Source organism: Triticum urartu, chromosome 4 (assembly GCF_003073215.2).
Source record: "Triticum urartu cultivar G1812 chromosome 4, Tu2.1, whole genome shotgun sequence".
NCBI classification, from domain to species: domain Eukaryota; kingdom Viridiplantae; phylum Streptophyta; class Magnoliopsida; order Poales; family Poaceae; genus Triticum; species Triticum urartu.
Genome location: NC_053025.1, coordinates 568,769,736 through 568,792,821, shown reverse-complemented (window position 1 = coordinate 568,792,821; position 23,086 = coordinate 568,769,736). Strand labels below are relative to the sequence as shown.

Below are 23,086 nucleotides of genomic sequence, written 5' to 3'. Positions count from 1 at the left end.
GGCACGAAGGGGCAATGCGGTTGTCCCTACGATACTTATTTATTCGTAACTTTTCTGCCGACACACTAGATAATATCAAGGGCCTCCAAGAGCTGACAAATTTGAGGTATCTATTTATCCCATGGCGTCACTTTTCTCTGAATGTAGAGAGGGTGCAAATGGATGCTCTATGCTCTTGTTTGGGAAGACTTTGTAGCCTCAAGGAGCTGAGTGTGGATATCAAGGGTTGCATGGATGGCTTGATGCCACTTTCCCCTCTCCCCACCTCATATTGCCTCAAGAGACTTTTGTTATCACGACACTGTCCGTTTTCAAGGTGCCTGCATGGATGGGAGAACTCTGTAACCTTGACGAGCTACGATGCCACATTGATGTGCTACTAAATGATAGTGTTAGTATCCTTGCGGAGTTGCCCGTCCTTACTAACCTCGATTTAGTAATATGCAAAGCCACAAGTGAAATGATTGCCATGCATGGGGGAGGAGCATTCGCTGCTCTAAAGCGCTTCCATCTCCGGTTAAGGAGCGCTTCGTGCCTGACCTTCCTGGCTGGTGTAATGCCCAAGCTCTGGGAAATCCAGCTCAACTTCATTATCCATGGATGGATGCACAATGGGGCCGCGCTCGCCGCATTGAGCACTTGTTAGCACTCAAACAATTGTCTGCACAAATCGGTTGCACCGGTACAAGCATCATGTCTACCTTGAGGAGTGCTGTAAACATGCATCTAAGCCAACCTCATCTTGGAATCCATCTTTCTAATTACGACTTTTTTTACCAATGAATAATGTATCCTCTCGCTCGGGAGCAAGCAGCTGGTATGTGCAAATCTCTCTCTCTCCCTTCCCCCTTGTAACGCCCAGATAATTAAGCTACAGTGAACCTCTGGTAATGATGCCACATCACCACGATTACTGTTGCTAATCTCGCGTTAGCTCAAAATGATTCAAATTCAAATTTGAGTTAATGGCAAACATTAAAAGTTCTCAAACATTAAAACTAAAATGTTATATTTGCGACAAATAATCCATACATTTTTTTGGTGAAGAAACCACACTTTTATTAAATGTTTAAAATACTCTAAAATTAATAAAACAGTAGCAAAAACAGTATTTAATTGCTTTAAAATAATAAACAAATATTAAACTAGTTTAATTAGTCACCAAACTTTTTGTGGAAGTAGTTGGATTTTCAACCTATTTTAGGTGTGGCTTTTACTTACTGTAAAACTATGAATTGCTAAAGTAATAAAATGAAACTAAAAGAAGATAAATAACAAAAAACAAATTAAAAAAATGAATAAACCTCCCCCTCAACCTGGGCCACTTAGCCCACCAGAACCAACCAGGCCGGCCCAGCTGCCCATCTCCCCGTTGTCTTCTTCCACACTATAGAGGAAGGGGATCATGGCTTCTGTCAATGATCGCCACGGCCCCGGTCATTGCCGTGGCGGCCATCCGCCGCTCCCCGACTACCTATAAGGACCCTGAGCCCCCTTGGAACCCTAGACTCCCACCTCTTCCTCCTCACGCTGCTCTCTCCCCTGTTCCCGCATCCACCCGCCACGGCCGTCGCCGTTCTAGCGGCCACCATCGTCCACAGGCCTCGCGAAGATGTACGGAGGTGCGCCTCCATAGTCTACATCGACTACCGTGATCGGTTCGAGCAAGACCGCCCCGGGCAGACCGAATCGAGTCACTACATCCCCGTTGATCACCGTCGTCCGCCGCCTCGATTCGTCGCCGTCCTGCACTTCTAAGCCTCCGAAGAGCCTCCATGAGCTCCGTCGGTGAGCCACTCCCCCTTTGCCTCTCTTCCCGAGCTCTGCGCGCCCTGCAGCCCGCTCGACCCGCCCGCGTCGCCGGTCGCCCCCGTGTGTGGTCCACGCATCGCGGCCGACCCCCTGCTCCGCCATGGTTGCTCCCGTGATGCTGCTCTGCTGCGCTCCCGTCGCCGCCTGCAAGTGCCCCGGCCACGCGCCCCTGCTCGACGCCCGCCTCGCCTCGCCCGACTCCGACCGCCGCAGCCCCCGTTCGCGCCGTCTCGATTCGCTCCGCAGCCCCCGTGGCCTCTGCCGGTTGTGCCTGCTAATGAGGCCAACCCCCCATGTTTAGTTAGGGTACTAGTCCCTCACTAACAGCCACCTCTAACACCCCTGACAAGTGGACCCCCCACACTAATTTAGATTAGTTCAAAATAACACTAAAGTTAAATGTCTCGCTGACATATAGGTCCCACCACCAATTAAGCTAAATAGTCAAAATCAATTGAACTTGTGCCTATGACACCTAGGTCCCACTGGACCTTTGACCAGACAAAGTTGACCAGTCAACTGCTGACTAGGCAGTTGACTGGACCCCCACTGTCACCCTCACATGCATTCTGCTGGGTACATTTGTGTGTACCCGTATCATTTATTCTTTTAATTTCGAATTAATAATAATTTCAGAAAATGAATAAAACTTTAAAAATTAATAGAAAATAAACTGTATCTCGGATCAAAATACTTTATACATGAAATTTGCTCAGAACGACGAGACAAATCCGGATATGCAGCCCGTTTGTCCGCCACGCGTCCCTAGCATAGTGAACACGCAACTTTCCCCCTCTGGTTCATCTGTCCGAAAACGAGAAACTTCGAGGATACTTTCCCGGATGTTTCCCCCCTTCGCCGGTATCACCTCCTACTGCGTTAGGACACACCTGGCACCGTTACTTGTCATGTCATGCATCGCCATGCTTATGTATGCATTATATTTATTGTTTCTTCCCCCTCTTCTCTCGTTAGACACCGAGCCGACGCCGCTGCTACCTAGTACGACTACGGTGTTGACGACCCCTACTTGCCAGAGCAACCAGGCAAGCCCCCCCTTTGATCACCAGATATCGCCTACTCTTTCTTTCTACTGCTTGCATTAGAGTAGTGTAGCATGTTACTGTTTTCCGTTAATCCTATTCTGATGCATAGCCTGTCTTTGCTACTACTGTTGTTACCTTTACCTGCAGTCCTAATTGCTTAGTATAGGATGCTAGTATTCCATCAGTGGCCCTACATTCTTGTCCGTCTGCCATGCTATACTATCGGGCCGTGATCACTTGGGAGGTGATCACGGGTATATACTTATATACATATCATATGATACCTGTGGTGACTAAAGTCGGGTCGGCTCGTTGAGTACCCGCGAGTGATTCATGGATTGGGTCCGAAAGGATGTTTGTCCCGACGGCCCTCTAAGTGGATCTTTGTGGCGGAGCGATAGGGTAGGTTGAGACCTGCTACCTCTTTAGCACTGCATTGGTTTTCCCCGAAGAGGAAGGGATGATGCAACAAAGTAGCGTAAGTATTTCCCTCAGTTTTTGAGAACCAAGGTATCAATCCAGTAGGAGGCTACGCGCGAGTCCCTCGTACCTGCACAAAACAAATAAATCCTCGCAACCAACGCGAATAGGGATTGTCAATCCCTACACGGCCACTTACGAGAGTAAGATCTGATAGATATGATAAGATAATATTTTTGGTATTTTTGTGATAAAGATGCAAAGTAAAATAAAGGCAAAGTAAAAAAGTAAAGGAAATAGCTAAGTAGTAGGAGATTAATTTGATAAAGATAGACCCGGGGGCCATAGGTTTCACTAGTGGCTTCTCTCGAGAGCATAAGTATTCTATGGTGGGTGAACAAATTACTGTTGAGCAATTGACAGAATTGAGCATAGTTATGAGAATATCTAGGTATGATCATGTATATAGGCATCACGTCCGAGACAAGTAGACCGACTCCTGCCTGCATCTACTACTATTACTCCACTCATCGACCGCTATCCAGCATGCACTAGAGTATTAAGTTAAAAACAGAGTAACACCTTAAGAAAGATGACATGATGTAGAGGGATAAACTCATGCAATATGATGAAAACCCCATCTTGTTATCCTCGATGGCAACAATACAATACGTGCCTTGCTGCCCCTACTATCACTGGGAAAGGACACCGCAAGATTGAACCCAAAGCTAAGCACTTCTCCCATTGCAAGAAAGATCAATCTAGTAGGCCAAACCAAACTGATAATTCGAAGAGACTTGCAAAGATAACCAATCATACATAAAGAGAAGATTCAAATATTGTTCATAGATAGACTTGATCATAAACCCACAATTCATCGATCTCAACAAACACACCACAAAAAGAAGATTACATCGAATAGTTCTCCACAAAAGAGGGGGAGAACATTGTATTGAGATCCAAAAAGAGAGAAGAAGTCATCTAGCTACTAACTATGGACCCGTAGGTCTGAGGTAAACTACTCACACTTCATCGGATGGGCTATGGTGTTGATGTAGAAGCCCTCCGTGATCAATGCCCCCTCCGACGGAGCTCCGGAACAGGCCCCAAGATGGGATCTCGTGGATACAGAAAGTTGCGGCGGTGGAATTAGGTTTTTGGCTCCGTATCTGATCGTTTGGGGGTACGTAGGTATATATAGGAGGAAGGAGTACGTCGGTGGAGCAACAAGGGGCCCACGAGGGTGGAGGGCGCACCTGGGGGGGGGGGGGGGGGGTAGGCGCGCTGCCCTACCTTGTGGCCTCCTCTTCTGTGTCTTGACGCAGGGTCCAAGTCTCCTGGGACTTGTACGTTGAGAAAATCACGTTCCCGAAGGTTTCATTCCATTTGGACTCCATTTGATATTCCTTTTCTTTGAAACCCTAAAACAGGCAAAAAACAACAATTCTGGGCTGGGCCTCCGGTTAATAGGTTAGTCCCAAAAATAACATAAAAGTGGAAAATAAAGCCCAATAATGTCCAAAACAGTAGATAATATAGCATGGAGCAATCAAAAATTGTAGGTACGTTGGAGATGTATCAAGCATCCCCAAGCTTAATTTCTGCTCGTCCTTGAGTAGGTAAATGATAAAAACAGAATTTTTGATGCGGAGTGCTACTTGGCTTAATTTTAATGTATTTCTTCTTTATTGTGGTATGAACATTCAGATCCGAAAGATTCAAGATAAAAGTTTAATATTCACATAAAAATAATTATACTTCAAGCATACTAACAAAGCAATTATGTCTTCTCAAAATAGCATGGACAAAGAAAGTTATCCCTACAAAATTATATAGTCTGGCTATGCTCCATCTTCACCACACAAAATATTTAAATCATGCACAACCCCGATGACAAGCCAAGTAATTGTTTCATACTTTTGGTGTTCTCTAACTTTTTCAATCTTCACGCAATACATGAGCGTGAGCCATGGACATAGCACTTATAGGTGGAATAGAATGGTGGTTGTGGAGAAGACAAAAAGGGAGAAGATAGTCTCACATCAACTAGGCGTATCAACGGGCTATGGAGATGCCCATCAATAGATATCAATGTGAGTGAGTAGGGATTGCCATGCAACGGATGCACTAGAGCTATAAGTATATGAAAGCTCAACAAAAGAAACTAAGTGGGTGTGCATCCAACTTGCTTGCTCATAAAGACCTAGGGCATTTTGAGGAAGCCCATCATTGGAATATACAAGCCAAGTTCTATAATGAAAAATTCACACTAGTATATGAAAGTGGTAACATACGAGACTCTCTATCATGAATATCATGGTGCTACTTTGAAGCACAAGTGTGGTAAAAGGATAGTAACATTGTCCCTTCTCTCTTTTTCTCTCATTTTTTTATTTGGGCCTTTTCTTTTTTTATGGACTCTTTTCTCCCTGTTTTTCGTTCGGAGTCTCATCCCGACTTGTGGGGGAATCATAGTCTCCATCATCCTTTCCTCACTGGGACAATGCTCTAACAATGATGATCATCACACTTTTATTTTTATTACAACTCAACAATTACAACTCGATACTTAGAACAAAATATGATTCTATATGAATACCTCCGGCGGTGTACCGGGATATGCAATGAATCAAGAGTGACACGTATGAAAGAATTATGAATGGTGGCTTTGCCACAAATACGATGTCAACTACATGATCATGCTAAGCAATATGACAATGATGGAGTGTGTCATAATAAAAGGAACGGTGGAAAGTTGCATGGCAATATATCTCGGAATGGCTATGGAAATGCAATAATAGGTAGGTATGGTGGCTGTTTTGAGGAAGGTATATGGTGGGTGTATGATACCGGCGAAAGGTGTGTGGTATTAGAGAGGCTATCAAAGGTGGAAGGGTGAGAAAAGTGCGTATAATCCATGGACTCAACATTAGTCATAAAGAACTCATATACTTATTGCAAAAATCTACAAGTTATCAAGGCAAAGTATTACGCGCATGCTCCTAGGGGGATAGATTGGTAGGAAAAGACCATCGCTCGTCCCCGACCGCCACTCATAAGGAAGACAATCAAAAAATAAATCATGCTCCGACTTCATCACATAACGGTTCACCATACATGCATGCTACGGGAATCACAAACTTTAACACAAGTATTTCTCAAATTCGCAACTACTCAACTAGCACAACTTTAATATCACCATCTTCATATCTCAAAACAATTATCAAGCATCAAACTTCTCATAGTATTCAACACACTCATAAGAAAGTTTTTATTATTTTTGAATACCAAGCATATTAGGATTATTTAAGAAAATTACCATGCTATTTAAGACTCTCAAAATAATATAAGCGAAGCATGAGAGATCAATAATTTCTATAAAACAAATCGAGCACCGTGCTCTAAAAAGATATAAGTGAAGTACTAGAGCAAAACTATATAACTCAAAAGATATATAAGCGAAGCACATAGAGTATTCTAACAAATTCCAAATCATGTATGGCTCTCTCAAAAGGTGTGTACAGCAAGGATGGTTTTGTTAAACTAAAAAGCAAAGACTCAAATCATACAAGACGCTCCAAGCAAAACACATATCATGTGGCGAATAAAAATATAGCTCCAAGTAAAGTTACCGATAGAAGTAGACGAAAGAGGGGATGCCTTCCGCGGCATCCCCAAGCTTTGGCTTTTAGGTGTCCTTAGATTATATTGGGGGTGAAATGGGCATCCCCAATCTTAGGCTCTTGCCACTCCTTGTTCCATAATCCATCAAATCTTTACCCAAAACTTGAAAACTTCACAACACAAAATTTAAAGTAGAAAATCTCGTGAGCTCTGTTAGCGAAAGAAAACAAAAGACCACTTCAAGGTACTGTAATGAACTCATTATTTATTTATATTTTTGTTATACCTACTGTATTCCAACTTCTCTATGGTTTATAAACTATTTTACAAGCCATAGATTCATCAAAATAAGCAAACAACACAGAAAAACAGAATCTGTCAAAAACAGAACAGTCTGTAGTAATCTGTAGCTAGCGCAAGATATGGAACCCCAAAAATTCTAAAATAAATTTCTGGACGTGAGGAATTTATCTATTAATCATCTGCAAAAATAATTAACTAAATAGAACTTTCCAAATAAAAATGGCAGGAGTTCTCGTGAGCGCTAAAGTTTCTGTTTTTTACAGCAAGTGTAACAAGACTTTTCCCAAGTCTTCCCAACGGTTCTACTTGGCACAAACACTAATTAAACACAAAAAACACAACCAAAACAGAGGCTAGATAAATTATTTATTACTAAACAGAAACAAAAAGCAAGGAATAAAAATAAAATTGGGTTGCCTCCCAACAAGCGCTATCGTTTAACGCCCCTAGCTAGGCATAACAAGCAAGGATAGATTTAGGTATTGCCATCTTTGGTAGGCAATCCATAAGTGGCTCTCATAATAGATTCATAAGGTACTTTAATTTTCTTTCTAGGAAAGTGTTCCATGCCTTTCCTTAATGGAAATTGGAATCTAATATTTCCTTCCTTCATATCAATAATTGCACCAATCGTTCTAAGGAAAGGTCTACCAAGAATAATAGGACATGAAGGATTGCAATCTATGTCAAGAACAATAAAATCTACGGGCACATAATTCCCATTTGCAACAATAAGAACATCATTAATTCTTCCCATAGGTTTCTTAATAGTGGAATCCACAAGGTGCAAGTTTAAAGAGCAATCATCAAGATCACGGAAACCTAACAAATCACACAAAGTCTTTGGAATCGTGGAAACACTAGAACCCAAATCACATAAAGCATAGCATTCATGATCTTTAATTTTAATTTTAATAGTTGGTTCCCAATCATCATAAAGCTTTCTAGGGGTAGAAACTTCCAATTCAAGTTTTTCTTCATAAGATTGCATCAAGGCATCAACGATATGTTTAGTAAACGCTTTATTTTAACTATAAGCATGAGGAGAATTTAGCACGGATTACAACAAGGAAATACAATCAATAAAAGAGCAATTTTCATAGTTAAATTCCTTGAAATCCATAATAGTGGGTTTAGCAACATCTAGGGTTTTAATTTCTTCAATCCCACTTTTATCAATTTTAGCATCAAGATCAAAAAATCCGAATTCTTGGAACGCCTTCTAGGTAAAGGTGGACCATATTCAGTCCCATCATTATCAAGATTCATATTGCAAAACAAAGATTTAATAGGGAACACATCAATAAATTTTAGATCTTCATCTTTATTTTCATGGCAATCCGGTTTTGCGGCCATCCTATTAACTAAGGTGGCCTGCCTATCCGAAATTTCAGCAGTCAATTTCTCAAGACGAGCAATCTCGGATCTTAAACCATCGAATTCTTTAGACATATCATCAAGCTCTTTATTCATAAAACTCATAAAATGTTGATGATCCTTAAGCTCGTTTCTGAAGAATCTATTATGTTCAAATTGCAAAACCATAAAACTCCTGACATTGCTTTTGATCTCTTCTAACCTTTTAAGGTGGAGATCACCAAATTTAGGTAGAGCCATTGAGGCAAGCAAGCAAACTAACACACAAGCAAACAAAAAGCAAGCGGGCAAAAAGAGGAAAATAGAGAAAGAGAGGGAGGATAGAGAGAGAGGGCGAATAAAACGGCAAGGGTGAAGTGGGGGAGAGGAAAATGAGAGGCAAATGGCAAATAATGTAATGCGGGAGATAAGGGTATGTGATGGGAACTTGGTATGTTGACTTTTGCGTAGACCTCCCCAGCAACGGCGCTAGAAATCCTTCTTGCTACCTCTTGAGCACTGCGTTGGTTTTCCGCGAAGAGGAAGGGATGATGCAACAAAGTAGCGTAAGTATTTCCCTCAGTTTTTGAGAACTAAGGTATCAATCCAGTAGGAGGCTACACGCGAGTCCCTCGTACCTGCACAAAACAAATAAATCCTCGCAACCAACCGAATAGGGGTTGTCAATCCCTACATGGCCACTTACAAGAGTAAGATCTGATAGATATGATAAGATAATATTTTTGGTATTTTTGTGATAAAGGTGCAAAGTAAAAAAGCAAAGAAATAGCTAAGTAGTAGGAGATTAATATGATAAAGATAGACCCAGGGGGCCAGAGTTTCACTAGTGGCTTCTCTCGAGAGCATAAGTATTTTACGGTGGGTGAGAAAATTACTATTGAGCAATTGACAGAATTGAGCATAGTTATGAGAATATCTCAGTTTGATCATGTATATAGGCATCACATCCGAGACAAGTAGACCGACTCCTTCCTGCATCTACTACTATTACTCCACTCATCGACCGCTATCCAGCATGCATCTAGAGTATTGAGTTCATAAGAACAGAGTAACGCCTTAAGACAGATGACATGATGTAGAGGGATAAATCCATGCAATATGATAAAAAAAACCATCTTGTTATCCTCGATGGCAACAATACAATACGTGCCTTGCTGCCCCTACTGTCACTGGGAAAGGACACCGCAAGATTGAACCCAAAGCTAAGCACTTCTCCATTGCAAGAAAGATCAATCTAGTAGGCCAAACCAAACTGATAATTCGAAGAGACTTGCAAAGATAACCAATCATACATAAAAGAATTCAGAGAAGATTCAAATATTGTTCATAGATAGACTTGATCATAAACCCACAATTCATCGGTCTCAACAAACACACCGCAAAAAGAAGATTACATCGAATAGTTCTCCACACACTAGTAGAAAAAGGGTCAAACGTGAAGCACATTAGTGCCGGTTTGTATTTGAGCTGGCACTAATGTATACATTAGTGCCGGTTCCAACGGCTAGCCGGGCCGCTTTCATTAGTACCGGTTCGTGGCTAACCTTTAGCACCGGTTCGTGCCATGAACCGGTACTAATGAGAGTGGTGGCAGGATGTTGTCAGACTGGGGCCCCTCCAGCCCCTTTAGTACCGGTTCTTGGCACGAACCGGTACTAAAGGTCGTCCTACATAAACCCTTCGTCCACCCGAGCTCGCTCTGTTCTTCCCCTCTTCCTCTCGAGCTCATCACACATTTTGCCCAAAATTTGTCAAGATTTGAAGGCCCCCATCCATTCAAATGATCACAAAGGTTAGCAACTTTGTCCTTTCATCTCTCATTGCTAGATTAGCTCTTGCAATGCTTTATATAGTGATTAATTTGTGAGTTTAGTAATTTGGGAGGATATATATATATATATATGTGCTAGTATTTTATTTATATGCAATTTGAGGTCAAAAATAACACTTAGTTTGCATATGTAGGTGTGGTTTACTTAGTGCCTTCTAAATCTCCGTCGTAACCACCGTCGATCGCCCGCACCGTCCCGTCGCCGGCACCACCTTGTGGTGAGCCTCTTGTTCATGAAATTTTATATAAAAATTGATGTTTGTGTGATTTGGATATATAGTTACTCGTATAATTATCTTACCCCGTACGTTGTTTGTTATACATATAGTGCCATGGTTTTGATATCCGTCCCCGTCGGCCCTCGTCCTTGTTATGATTCGGATGTGGTATATATATTCTCTTTTAAAACTAGTTGCATTTCGTGTTTATGACAAATTATGCCCATCAAGTTGACATAGAAATTTTTTCTAGGAGGTATGTGAACCGGAAATTCCAACCGACCCTATTGTCGAGAGGTTAAATTTAGTTGAAAGAGAAAACGAGTACTTGAAAGAAAAATTGAAAATAATTGAGGGGGAGAAGATGGAATTGGAGTTGCCTGTTGCCGATGTCGTCGATGATCACAAGATCAAGATGGAGAAAATGCGCTTGAAGATTAGAAAGATTAGAAAATATGCCATCGATAGTGAGGCTTGGTATCATTATGCTGTTGGATCCATTGTTACCTTAGTTGTGATCTTGATCGTATTTGTTGTTGCATTTAAATGCTTTAGCTAGAGAGTTATTTTGTTGTTGCATTTAAGTGTTGTATGAACTTTATGTATGAACTTGTATTAATTTGGTCTATTCGGTGTTGTGTAATGAAGATGAGCCGGCAATGGATGTACGATGACCGATGCTCTCCCCAGTTCGTTGAGGGCATGCATACTTTTCTGCTTGCGGCTGAGGCAAACAAGCGGGCGGATGGTTTTATGCCTTGTCCATGTGCTCGCTGTAAGAATGGTCACAATTACTCTACGTCAAGAACCATTCACGTCCACCTGTTTAAGTCCGGTTTCATGCCCCACTATAATGTTTGGACCAAGCACGGAGAAAGAGGGGTTATGATGGAAGACAATGAAGAAGAAGAGGACGACGACAGCTATCCTGGCCATGGGTTCCCTGAATACGATGATACAACAATGGGGGAAGAAGCTGAGCCGGTAATGCAGGAAGAAGCTGAGCCGGCAATGCGGGAAGAAGCTGAAGAAGAGGCATCAGATGAGCCCGTTGATGATCTAGGTCGGGCCATTGCTGATGCAAAGAGAAACTGCACAAGTGATTTGGAGAAGAAGAAGTTGCAGCGCATGTTAGAGGATCACACAAAATTGTTGTACCCGAATTGCGTAGGTGACAAGAAAAAGCTGGGCACCACACTGGAATTGCTGCAATGGAAGGCAGAGAATGGTGTATCTGACAAGGGATTTGGAAAGTTGCTGGTAATGATAAAGGATATGCTTCCAAAGGAAAACGAATTGCCCGAGAGTACGTACGAAGCAAAGAAGGCTGTCTGCCCTCTAGGGTTAGAGGTGCAGAAGATACATGCATGCCCTAATGATTACATCCTCTACCGCGGTGAGTACGAGGATTTGAATGCTTGCCCGGTATGTGGTGCATTGCGCTATAAGATCAGCCGCGATGACCCTGGTGATGTCGAGGGCGAGCGCCCCAGGAAGAAGATTCCTGCCAAGGTGATGTGGTATGCTCCTATAATACCACGGTTGAAACATTTGTTCCAAAACAAAGAGCATGCCAAGGCGATGCGATGGCACAGAGAAGACCGTAAGAAAGACGGGAAGTTGAGAGTACCCGCTGACGGGTTGCAGTGGAGAAAAATCAAAAGAAAGTACGGGAAGGAGTTTGCAGATGACGCAATGAGCGTATGGTTTGGTCTAAGCACAGATGGCATTAATCCTTTTGGGGAGCAGAGCAGCAACCATAGCACCTGGCCTGTGACTCTATGTTTTATAACCTTCCTCCTTGGTTGTGCATGAAGCGGAAGTTCATTATGATGCCAGTGCTCATCCAAGGCCCTAAGCAACCCGGCAACGACATTGATGTGTACCTAAGGCCATTAGTTGAAGAACTCTTACAACTGTGGAATGGAACAGGTGTACGTGCATGGGATGAGCACATGGGGGAAGAATTTGACCTACAGGCGTTGCTGTTCGTGACCATCAATGATTGGCCTGCTCTTAGTAACCTTTCAGGACAGACAAACAAGGGATACCGCGCATGCACGCACTGTTTGATGATACCGACAGTATATATTTGGCTAATTGTAAGAAGAATGTGTACCTGGGACATCGTCGATTTCTTCCGAGCAGGCATCCCGTAAGAAAGAAAGGCAAGCATTTCAAAGGTGAGGCGGATCACCGGACGAAGCCTCGCCACCGTACTGGTGCTGATGTACATGATATGGTCAAGGATTTGAAGGTGGTCTTTGGAAAGGGTCCTGGTGGACAACCTGTTCCGAATGACGCTGACGGACGCGCACCCATGTGGAAGAAGAAATCTATATTTTGGGACCTGCCCTATTGGAAAGACCTAGAGGTCTGCTCCACAATCGACGTGATGCATGTGACGAAGAATCTTTGTGTGACCCTGCTTGGCTTCTTGGGCATGTATGGGAAGAGAAAAGATACACCTGAGGCACGAGAGGACCAGCAACGTATGCACAGAAAAGACGGCATACATCAGGGTCATGCAAGCTACGCTCTTACCAAAGAAGAGAAGGAAATCTTCTTTGAATGCCTGCTCAGTATTAAGGTACCGTCTGGCTTCTCGTCGAATATAAAGGGAATAATAAACATGGCAGAGAAAAAAAATTCCAGAACCTAAAGTCTCATGACTACCACGTGATTATGACACAACTGCTTCCGGTTGCATTGAGGGGGCTTCTACCGAAAAACGTTCGATTAGCCATTATGAAGCTATGTGCATTTCTCAATGCAATCTCTCAGAAGGTAATTGATCCAGAAATCATACCAAGGTTAGAGAATGATTTGGTGCAATGTCTTGTCAGTTTTGAGTTGGTGTTCCCACCATCCTTCTTCAACATCATGACGCACGTCCTAGTTCACCTATGCGAAGAGATTAACGTTTTGGGTCCTGTATTTCTACACAATATGTTCCCCTTTGAGAGGTTCATGGGAGTCTTAAAGAAATATGTTCATAACCGTGCTAGGCCAGAAGGAAGCATCTCCAAGGGCCGTCAAAATGAGGAGGTCATTGAGTTTTGTATTGACTTTATTCTTGACCTTAAGCCGATTGGTGTTCCTGAATCGCGGCATAAGGGCAGACTGGATGGAAAAGGCACGCTAGGAGGGGAACAAATAATATGTATGGACGGACATTCTCTCACTGAAGCACACTACACAGTTCTACAGAATTCCGCCTTGGTAGCTCCGTATATGGATGAAGACAAGAATTTGCTACGCTCCAAACACCCGGAGCGGTCTGATGACTGGATTACACGTGAACAAACCAGGAGTTTCGCCAGCTGGTTGCAGACACGTACCATGCATGACACCTCTATTGAAGATGACCTGTACTTGCTGTCCCAGTTACCATCTTCGAATATAATGACTTTCAAAGGGTACGAGATAAATGGTAATACATTTTACACGATCGCCCAAGATAAGAAGAGCACCAACCAAAACAGTGGTGTCCGCTTTGATGCAGAAACCAAGACGGGAAAGGAAACATATTATGGTTATATACAGGACATATGGGAACTTGACTATCGACGTGGTTTGAAGGTCCCTTTGTTTCGGTGCAAATGGGTCAATATGACACGAGGCGGGGTAACGGAAGACCCGCAGTACGGAATGACAACAGTGGATCTCAACAATCTTGCGTATGCAGACGAACCATTCGTCCTAGCCAATGATGTGGCACAAGTTTTCTATGTGAAGGACATGTCTACCAAGCCAAGAAAAAGAAAAGATAAGGAAGCGAATGCATCGTACGATGAGCCAAAGCGGCACATAGTTCTTTCTGGGAAGAGAAACATCGTGGGAGTGGATGACAAGACAGACAAGTCAGAAGATTATGAAAAGTTTGATGAAATTGCTCCATTCATAGTGAATATTGACCCGAGCATCCCGTTAAATGATGAAGATTTTCCATGGTTACGGCGCAAAGGGACACACGCGAAGAAAAAGTTTCACACCCAAAGATCTGGGATGTGATCGGCTTCACTATCATCACTTTCTTCTGTGTTTCACACCCAGAAGGGAATCTCTGTAATAGTTAGGGTACTTAATTATGTGTTTTGGCATTTGAAACGCGAAGAAATTTTATGTGCAAACAAATTCTTTCATGCCTTTACTGATTTTTGAAGTTAAGTTATTCACAAACTAGTGATTCACACTAATTTCAAATAATTCAAAATTTAAACTATTCAAATTTGAAAACTACGGGCACTAACAGAAGTTTGTAATTTTTTGTACCTAAAGCAAAAATATTCACAAAGAAACTCTAAATACACAAAAAAACAACTCAAAAATAAATAAAGCAAAAAAATAAAAAATCCCGCCTACTAGGCCAAAGCGGCCGGCATACGACTAGAAACCTAACCTGTTGTTGGGCCAGGATGCAGGCCCGCAAAGGCCCAGTAGGCCAACAGGGCAGCACAGAACATGTAGGCCCAGTAGGCCTGCTTTGGAGAGGAGCTCGAGAGAGCTATCGCATGGGGGTTTATAAACCAGTGCAGTCGCCCCTCGGCTAGCGAGGTGGGACTAAACTTGCCGCACCGCACCTGAGCCAGCGCACCTCCTTTAGTATCGGGTCGTGGCACCAACCGGTACTAAAGGGGGGCCTTTAGTACCGGTTGGAGCCACCACCCGGTACTAAAGGGGGTCGCTTCCCGCCGCTTGGCCTGGCCAAAACAGGCCTTTAGTACCGGTTGGTGGCTCCAACCGGTACTAAAGGTCCTATATAAACAACACTTACGAAAATTTCAGTTTCTCATCTGCTTCTTCTCCTCTGCACCGTCGCGCGCCGCGCCCCCCGTACGTCTCCATCCCTCGTCGCCGCCCCCGTCGCCGCCCCATCCCCGTCCCCGTCGTCACCGCCGCCCCGTCCCGGCCCGTCCCGCGTCGTCCCCGTCCCCGTTGTCGCCGCCCCGTACGTCCCCGTCGTCGTCGCTGCCCCGGCCCATACGTCCCCGTCCCCGTCATCGCCGCCCCGTCCCTGTCCCCGTCGTCGTCATCCCCGTCGTCGCCGCGCCCGTCGCCATCCCCGTCGCCGCCCCCCGTCGCCTCTCGCCTCGCCGGTGAGCGCGCGCACACACACACACATACATTTTTTGTTTTTTAGTTATACAAATAGTTAGAAATTTTTTCTGTTTTTTAGAAATTGTTAGAAATTTTTCTGTTTTTTAGAAATAGTTAGAAATGTTAGAATTGTTAGAATAGTTAGAAATGTTAGAATTGTTAGAAATTTTTCTGTTTTTTAGTTATGGAAATAGTTATAAAAAAGTTAGAATTGTTAGAAATTTTTCTGCTTTTAGAAATTGTTAGAAATTTTTCTGTTTTTTAGAAATAGTTAGAAATGTTAGAATTGTTAGAAATTTTTCTGTTTTTTGGTTATAGAAATAGTTATAAAAAAGTTAGAATTGTTAGAAATTTTTCTGTTTTTTAGTTATAGAAATAGTTATAAAAAAGTTAGAAATTTTTCTTTTTTTTAGTTCTAGAAATATTAGAAATGTTATAGAAATGTTAGTTATATAGAAATGTTAGAAATTTAGTTATCAAAATCCAATCATTAAAAAAATGTTACTTTTTGCGGGCATATAGCTAGTATTTGTTCTCGACGATGCCCGGCCCGCATCCTCGCCGTCGACCCGTCCGCGACGACGTCCGACTGACCCATGTCCGGGACTGGGCTCCGCCGGGCTGGCACTGGGAGGTGCTGCCTGGAGGGGCGCGCCGCTTGATGAGGAACCCGGCCCCGGGTCCCGTCGTCGACCCTGATCTCATTTGGTGGCGTTCGCGTGGGCCAGTTTCGGTGCGGAGGGAGCCAGCCCCGCCGGAGGTGGTACGTCGCCGTGTCAGGGAGGAGGACGAGCATGTCCATCGCTATATGGTTGCATTAGAGGGCGGCAGGTTCTCCAATACCTGGCAGTTTCTTCAGGGATCTCACTTCAGCTATGATCCTGTGAGGGTTCCTTCTCTTCGGGTGTCCACCGCCCGCGCCGCAGGAAGCGCGAGTGTCCTAGATTCTTCTGTAGTATTCGATCTTTATTAGCTACCTAGCCAGTGATGTACTCGGTATATAATATTCAAGACGATGTATTCGAGATTATATATTATTCGAGATGATGTATTCGAGATTATATCTATTATTCGAGACGATGTATTCGAGATTATATCTATTATTCGAGATGATGTATTCGAGATTATATCTATTATTCGAGACGATGTATTCGAGATTATATCTATTATTCGAGACGATGTAATTTGAATACTAAATTGTTTTATATTTCTTTTGGCATAGTTAAATAAAAGCTATGGCAGACAATACCAACAGAGAGGGAGAACATACCATGTTCGATATAATACGCGGGCCAGATGATGATCAGAATGAAGAAGATTATGACGGCTCCGAATTTCTAAACAACACCGGAGAGGGTGATATGATATTCGATCGCGACGACCGAATTGATGAAGTCATGAACTATGATTATGACAACACCGGAGAGGTATATATATTTATATAAGTAGGCATCTGGTGATCATCACATGTTTTAAATGAGTTGAAGATACATTAACGAATCAATCTTTCTTCTTTCAGCCATCCGGATCGAGCAAATCTTCAGGCAACAGGACGAAACGAGGCCCGAACAAAAAGTTGAAGGAGGGCGTAAAGTATAATATCGAGGCAATCAAACCTAATGGTGAACCATTAGCGCCTAAGAAGATTGCGGACAAGTTCGTTCGTCAGTGCGCAGTTCTTGTGAAGGACCAACTCCCGATCTCCCTTCAAGAATGGAGAAAGCCAGCAAAGCCACGTCCAGATCTTACTTTTGTCGATGACAGACAAAAAAGTCTGCTTTGGGATACTCTCATGGAACATTTCACCCTACCAGATCATTTCACAGAAGCAGATGTGCAGAAAGTCAAGGACGCTGCTCTTAGGAAGATGGCGGTTGCATTCAAGAACCACAAGAATCGTGAATGGGACAAGTACGTCAAGGGAGGAAGGAAGCCTCCAGTATTCGAGGGAACACTAGAGAATCAAAGTGCTCATTGGGACGATTTCGTGAAATTCAAGGATTCAGAATTATCTAAGGAACGGTCAAGAATAAACAAGGCCAATGCCACAAAAAAGGATAAGTTCCATAAGCTGGGGCCAGGTGGCTATGCGGTGGGAATGCCTAAGTGGGATAAGTCTGAGAAAGAGATGCTGGATGCAAGTGTCACTCCAGAAACATTGAGCTGGCCCCCCAGGTGCAGGACTTGGTTCTATACGCATCGGGGGGAGTTGGACCCGAAGACAGGCAAAGTTTCCAAGAAGGCATGTCTGGACGGAGCCGAAGATAAGCTACTTGTTGCAATAGAAGAGGCTCGATCCGGGTTGTTCAAGTCCAACAGAGAGAACGACGAGCTTACGCGTGCCCTGGGAAATCCTGAACACCCGGGAAGAACACGAGGCATGGGCGCTATTCCGTGGTATGAGGGGTTTTTGGACTGGAACGCCGACTACAGAACCCGTGCGAGAAAGAAGATTGCGGAGGAGAAGAAGAGGAAGATGGAGGAGGAGCAGAGGAAGCTCGACTATGAACGCCTTCAAGGCCTAGAATCAGCGCACGCGGACTTGGCAATCAAATTCCAGCAGCAGCAGGAGCAGATCGACTCACTTAGCCAGCAAAGGGGGTCTCAGCAGCTGCAGCAGCTAGCGGATGATCCAGCATTGGATACCACCGCCCCATCCATGCCGAGAAGCAGTGTGGGTTCCGCCCCGTTTGACGCAATGCTGGATAGATACCCCGTGGATGATATCGTGCAGAACACTAACTGCGAGCTACACTTCAAAATTAAGAACATATCCTTGAAGGTGGCGGACGGCGTTGCTTATACAAATTCCCCCGATGCAACCTTCCATTGCAACCCAATTCCGGCAGGCTATGCTCGTGTCGTGGTTGATGAGGTGGTGGACCAATATTCGGGGCTAGAGATTGACATTCCTGGAGGTGACGAGGAGCACACACTCGGAGATGCCAAACATCGTATCATCCTATGGAGAAAGGATTGCATCATCTTTCGAAGGCCACTGACACCGCGTCACCCGACTCCTCGTCGAAGTCCGCCACCGAGTCAGCAGACTCCCGCTCCTCCAAGTCCACCAACGCGTGAGGCCACTCCTCCTCCTCCTCCAAGTCCGGCAAAGTGTGAGGCCACTCCTCCTCCAAGTCCGACACAGCGTCAGACGTCCACTCCTCCTCCAAGTCCGGCACAACCTCAGGCCACTGCAAGTCCGGCACAGCTTCAGGCCACTCCTCCTCGTGCAACTCAGCCCCGTCAGCCGTCTCCGCCGCCTCAGCAATCGCAGAAGAGACACCCCGCAGCTATGGTGCGTAGCGGTACGAGTCGAGGTCATAGTACAGGAAGTACAGGCGGAGGCAAGTGATATAAATATGGTCCAAACCTCACTACTCCTCTTCCTGAGAGGGCTTACGACAGGACCGAGGAGCAAACCAATGCCATAGTGCGAGCAGAAGTCGACGCCCATTTTGGACCGAAACCGCCACCGCCGCCAAGGGAGAAAGTCCCTGTGGAAGTAGTTGACCACTTCATTCATATGGCTCAACCACCAGCTCCTAAGCCTGTTGACACAGACTATGAGCGCCACATCAGGAAGTTACATCGACAACGTCGAGAGAAGAAGGCGAGCTCGAGCTCGAGCAAACAACAAGCAGCTGTCAAAAAATGTGGGAAAACCATTGCCCAGCTGGGAGAACAGGCGGCGCAATCGATCCCCCCGCTTGTTGTGCCGCGAACAACACGTGACAGTACGCGCACCCAATATTATTGTGGGCAAACAGTTTACGTTCCCGAGGTGGGCGATGTGGTAATAACCCAGGAGCATATAATGCAGGCTGAAACTCTCAAAATCACTGTTGGACAACTCCTCGAGATCGAGGACATGCCTGTGCTTACAGAGGAGGAAATAAAACGGAAATATGCCCGGGGCCAACCTTTGGTCAAGCCATAAGAGGTCAAGAAGCTCCCAACGAGAATGTATGAATTGCATCAATGGTACATGGACATTACCAAGAGATCCGATCGAGAGTCCCTCATGGTGCAAGTCAAGAAGGATCATTACAACCATGAGAATGTTGTGACCATTGAGTATTCTGAACTGTTTCAGTTATACAATCAAGACGCACTCGACAAATCTATCATCAGTTGCTATTGTCTCTAAGTGATTTCTTTCTGTAATTTAAGTCTCAAGCTAGCTGTAGTGATCCTTTTGATCAATCATTACCTGTAATTATCCTCACTATATTCTTTTCTGTGGTATTATGCAGGATGAAGATGTATGAAATGAGAAAAGGTGGACGCTATGGCATTGGGTTCATTGACCCAAACACCGTTAATGAATACACATGGAAAATAAACAAGCATTATGAAAAGTAGGTAGAGGACAACATTCTAGAGTTCTTGAAGCGCCTCAAATACAATGAAGATATACTACTTCCTTACAACTTCCAGTGAGTCACACTTTCTTGTACTACAAATTCTCTGTTTTTGCCTACTAGCTAGCTACATGTTTTTGCTTACATATGCCCGCTTAATTAAGACATGCAAACGTGTGTGCATGCAGATTTCACTGGATCTTGTGTATCATTAAAGTTGACGCCGGAACAGTTCAAGTACTGGACTCACTACTCAAAGCAAATAGTGACTATAACATCTTGTTTGGGATAGTCAACAGGTAATTTCAATCATTATTAACTATATATCTCGGCCTATTTAGTTCGTCATTTCATGATATGAACTATTTAATAACCCCTTTATTCATTTTCTTTGTCGGCGGGCAGGGCTTGGGCAAGGTTCATCGGCGTCACGGAAGGCGAATGGAAACGACAGCTGAAATGGTTTCGACCCAAGGTAAGTAATTTAGTACTAGCTAGCTAGTTGCCATCTCTTTAATTATCATGCTTGATTAACTATTATCTGATCAAATTAAATTCCATTCTCGTAATAAAGGCCCTGAAGCAGGCGCAGGGGACTGATCTGTGTGCATTCTGCGTTTGCGAGAACATTCACATGATGGCGTTCGAAAGGAGCAGATCTCAAAGACAGGAATGGGTACGCTTGTCAGAACACTATTCACAATTTTTACACCATTATCGATATCTAGTCACACAACTAATACACATGCATATTGATATCCTTCTTAACAGTTCAAAGAGGTGCGGGACAAGCTCCTAGAAACGGAGCGCGTAGAAGCACTTCAAGAGGAAATTGCGGGATTTTTGCTCGACCAGGTCATAAATCCGAAGGGAGAATACTATTACCCGCTACCGCCCCCATTGACCAGGTCATGAACCACTTCCAATTGTCATCGTGCTCCGAAGGCACCAATTAGGCTAATGCCACTGGCTCTGAAGGCAACATGCATATGTAGGAGAAATTGTATATAGCTATACATGTGTGTATGTGTGAATTAATATGGTGGTTTGTGAGACATTGATGATATATATATATGATTGGTTCTACTAAAAATTCTATTTATATATATATGCATAACGTGTACAATGTGTAGTATCGTAAAATACCAGCAAACGAAAAAGAATTAAAATGGAAAACACAAAATTAAATGAAAAAGAAATCATAAAACCAAAAACCCCCCAAACATTTTAGTACCGGTTGGTGTTACCAACCGGTACTAAAGAGCTCCCGGCCCCCGGAGCTGGCTCGTGCCACGTGGTTGCCCTTTAGCACCGGTCCGTGCTGAACCGGTACTAAAGGGGGGGGGCCTTTAGTGACCACACTTTAGTGCCGGTTATGGAACAAGCACTAAAGGGCCTTACGAACCGGTGCTATTGCCCGGTTCTGCACTCGTGACTAGAGAGGGGAGAACATTGTATTGAGATCCAAAAAGGGAGAAGAAGCCATCTAGCTACTAACTATGGACCCGTAGGTCTGAGGTAAACTACTCACACTTCATCGGATGGGCTATGGTGTTGATGTAGAAGCCCTCCGTGATCGATGCCCCCTCCGGCAAAGCTCCCGAACAGGCCCCAAGATGGGATCTCATGGATACAGAAAGTTGCGGCGCTGGAATTAGGTTTTTGGCTCCGTATCTGATCGTTTGGGGGTACGCAGGTATATATAGGAGGAAGGAGTACGTCGGTGGAGCAACAGGGGGCCCACGAGGGTGGAGGGCGCGCTTAGGGGGGTAGGCGCGCCCCTACCTCGTGGCCTCCTCTTTTGTGTCTTGACGTAGGGTCCAAGTCTCCTGGGTCTTGTTCATTGAGAAAATCACCTTCTCGAAGGTTTCATTCCGTTTGGACTCCGTTTGATATTCCTTTTCTTCGAAACCCTAAAACAGGCAAAAATAGCAATTCTGGGTTGTGCCTCCGGTTAATAGGTTAGTCCCAAAAATAATATAAAAGTGGAAAATAAAGCCCAATAATGTCCAAAGCAGTAGATAATATAGCATGGAGGAATAAAAAATGATAGGTACGTTGGAGACGTATCAAGACCACCTTGGAGACCACCTTGGAGGAATAAAAAATGATAGGCCCTGGTCGGCGTTCGCGGTTAATTCAAGATAACACGCTTAACGAGATCTTGGTATTTGATTTGAGTCTGGCCACTGGCCTATACGCACTAACCAACTACGCGGGAACAGTTATGGGCACTCAACGTCGTGGTATCAGCCGAAGCCTTCGTGATGTCAGCAACTGAGCGGCGCGCGCCGGGTTGGACTGGAACGCCTGCTCTTGTCTAAGGGACGCTAGGTCTGCTTGCGGGCCGCGTACGCAACGTGCAGGTGTCCAATGGGCGATGGACCCAGACCCCTGCGCCATAGGATTTAGACCGGCGTGCTGACCTCTCTGTTCTGCCTAGGTAGGGCTGCGACGTGTTGATCTTCCGAGGCCGGGCATGACCCAAAAAAGTGTGTCCGGACAAAGAGGATCGAGCATGTTGGGAAATGTGGTGCACCCCTGCAGGGAAGTTTATCTATTCAAATAGTCGTGTCCCTCGGTAAAAGGACAACCCAGAGTTGTACCTTGTCCTTATGACAACTAGAACCGGATACTTAATAAAACACACCCTTTAAATTGTGAGATACAACCCGGTGACTGCTCTGTCACTGGGCGACAAGGAGAGGATCGCCGGGTAGGTTTATGCTATGTGATGTTCTTGGTTGTCTTACCATCTACTCTCTTCCATATGCTTCAAGATGGAGGCTGTCAGCAGCGTAGTCTTCGATAGGACTAGCTATCCCCCTCTTATTCTGGCATTCTGCAATTTAGTCCACTGATACTACCCATTTCATTGATACCAATGCATATGTAGTGTAGATCCTTGCTTGCGAGTACTTTGGATGATTACTCACGGTTGGTTTCCTACTTCTTTTTCCCCTTTTCCCGGTTACTGCGATCATATGATGG

The 23,086-nt window shown here is 44.3% G+C and overlaps 1 pseudogene; it reads left to right on the top strand.

Annotated features, from left to right (window-relative positions):
• The first annotated feature begins 1,912 nt into the window (after positions 1-1,912).
• Positions 1,913-14,615, top strand: LOC125554870 (annotated as a pseudogene).
• Positions 14,616-23,086: the final 8,471 nt, after the last annotated feature.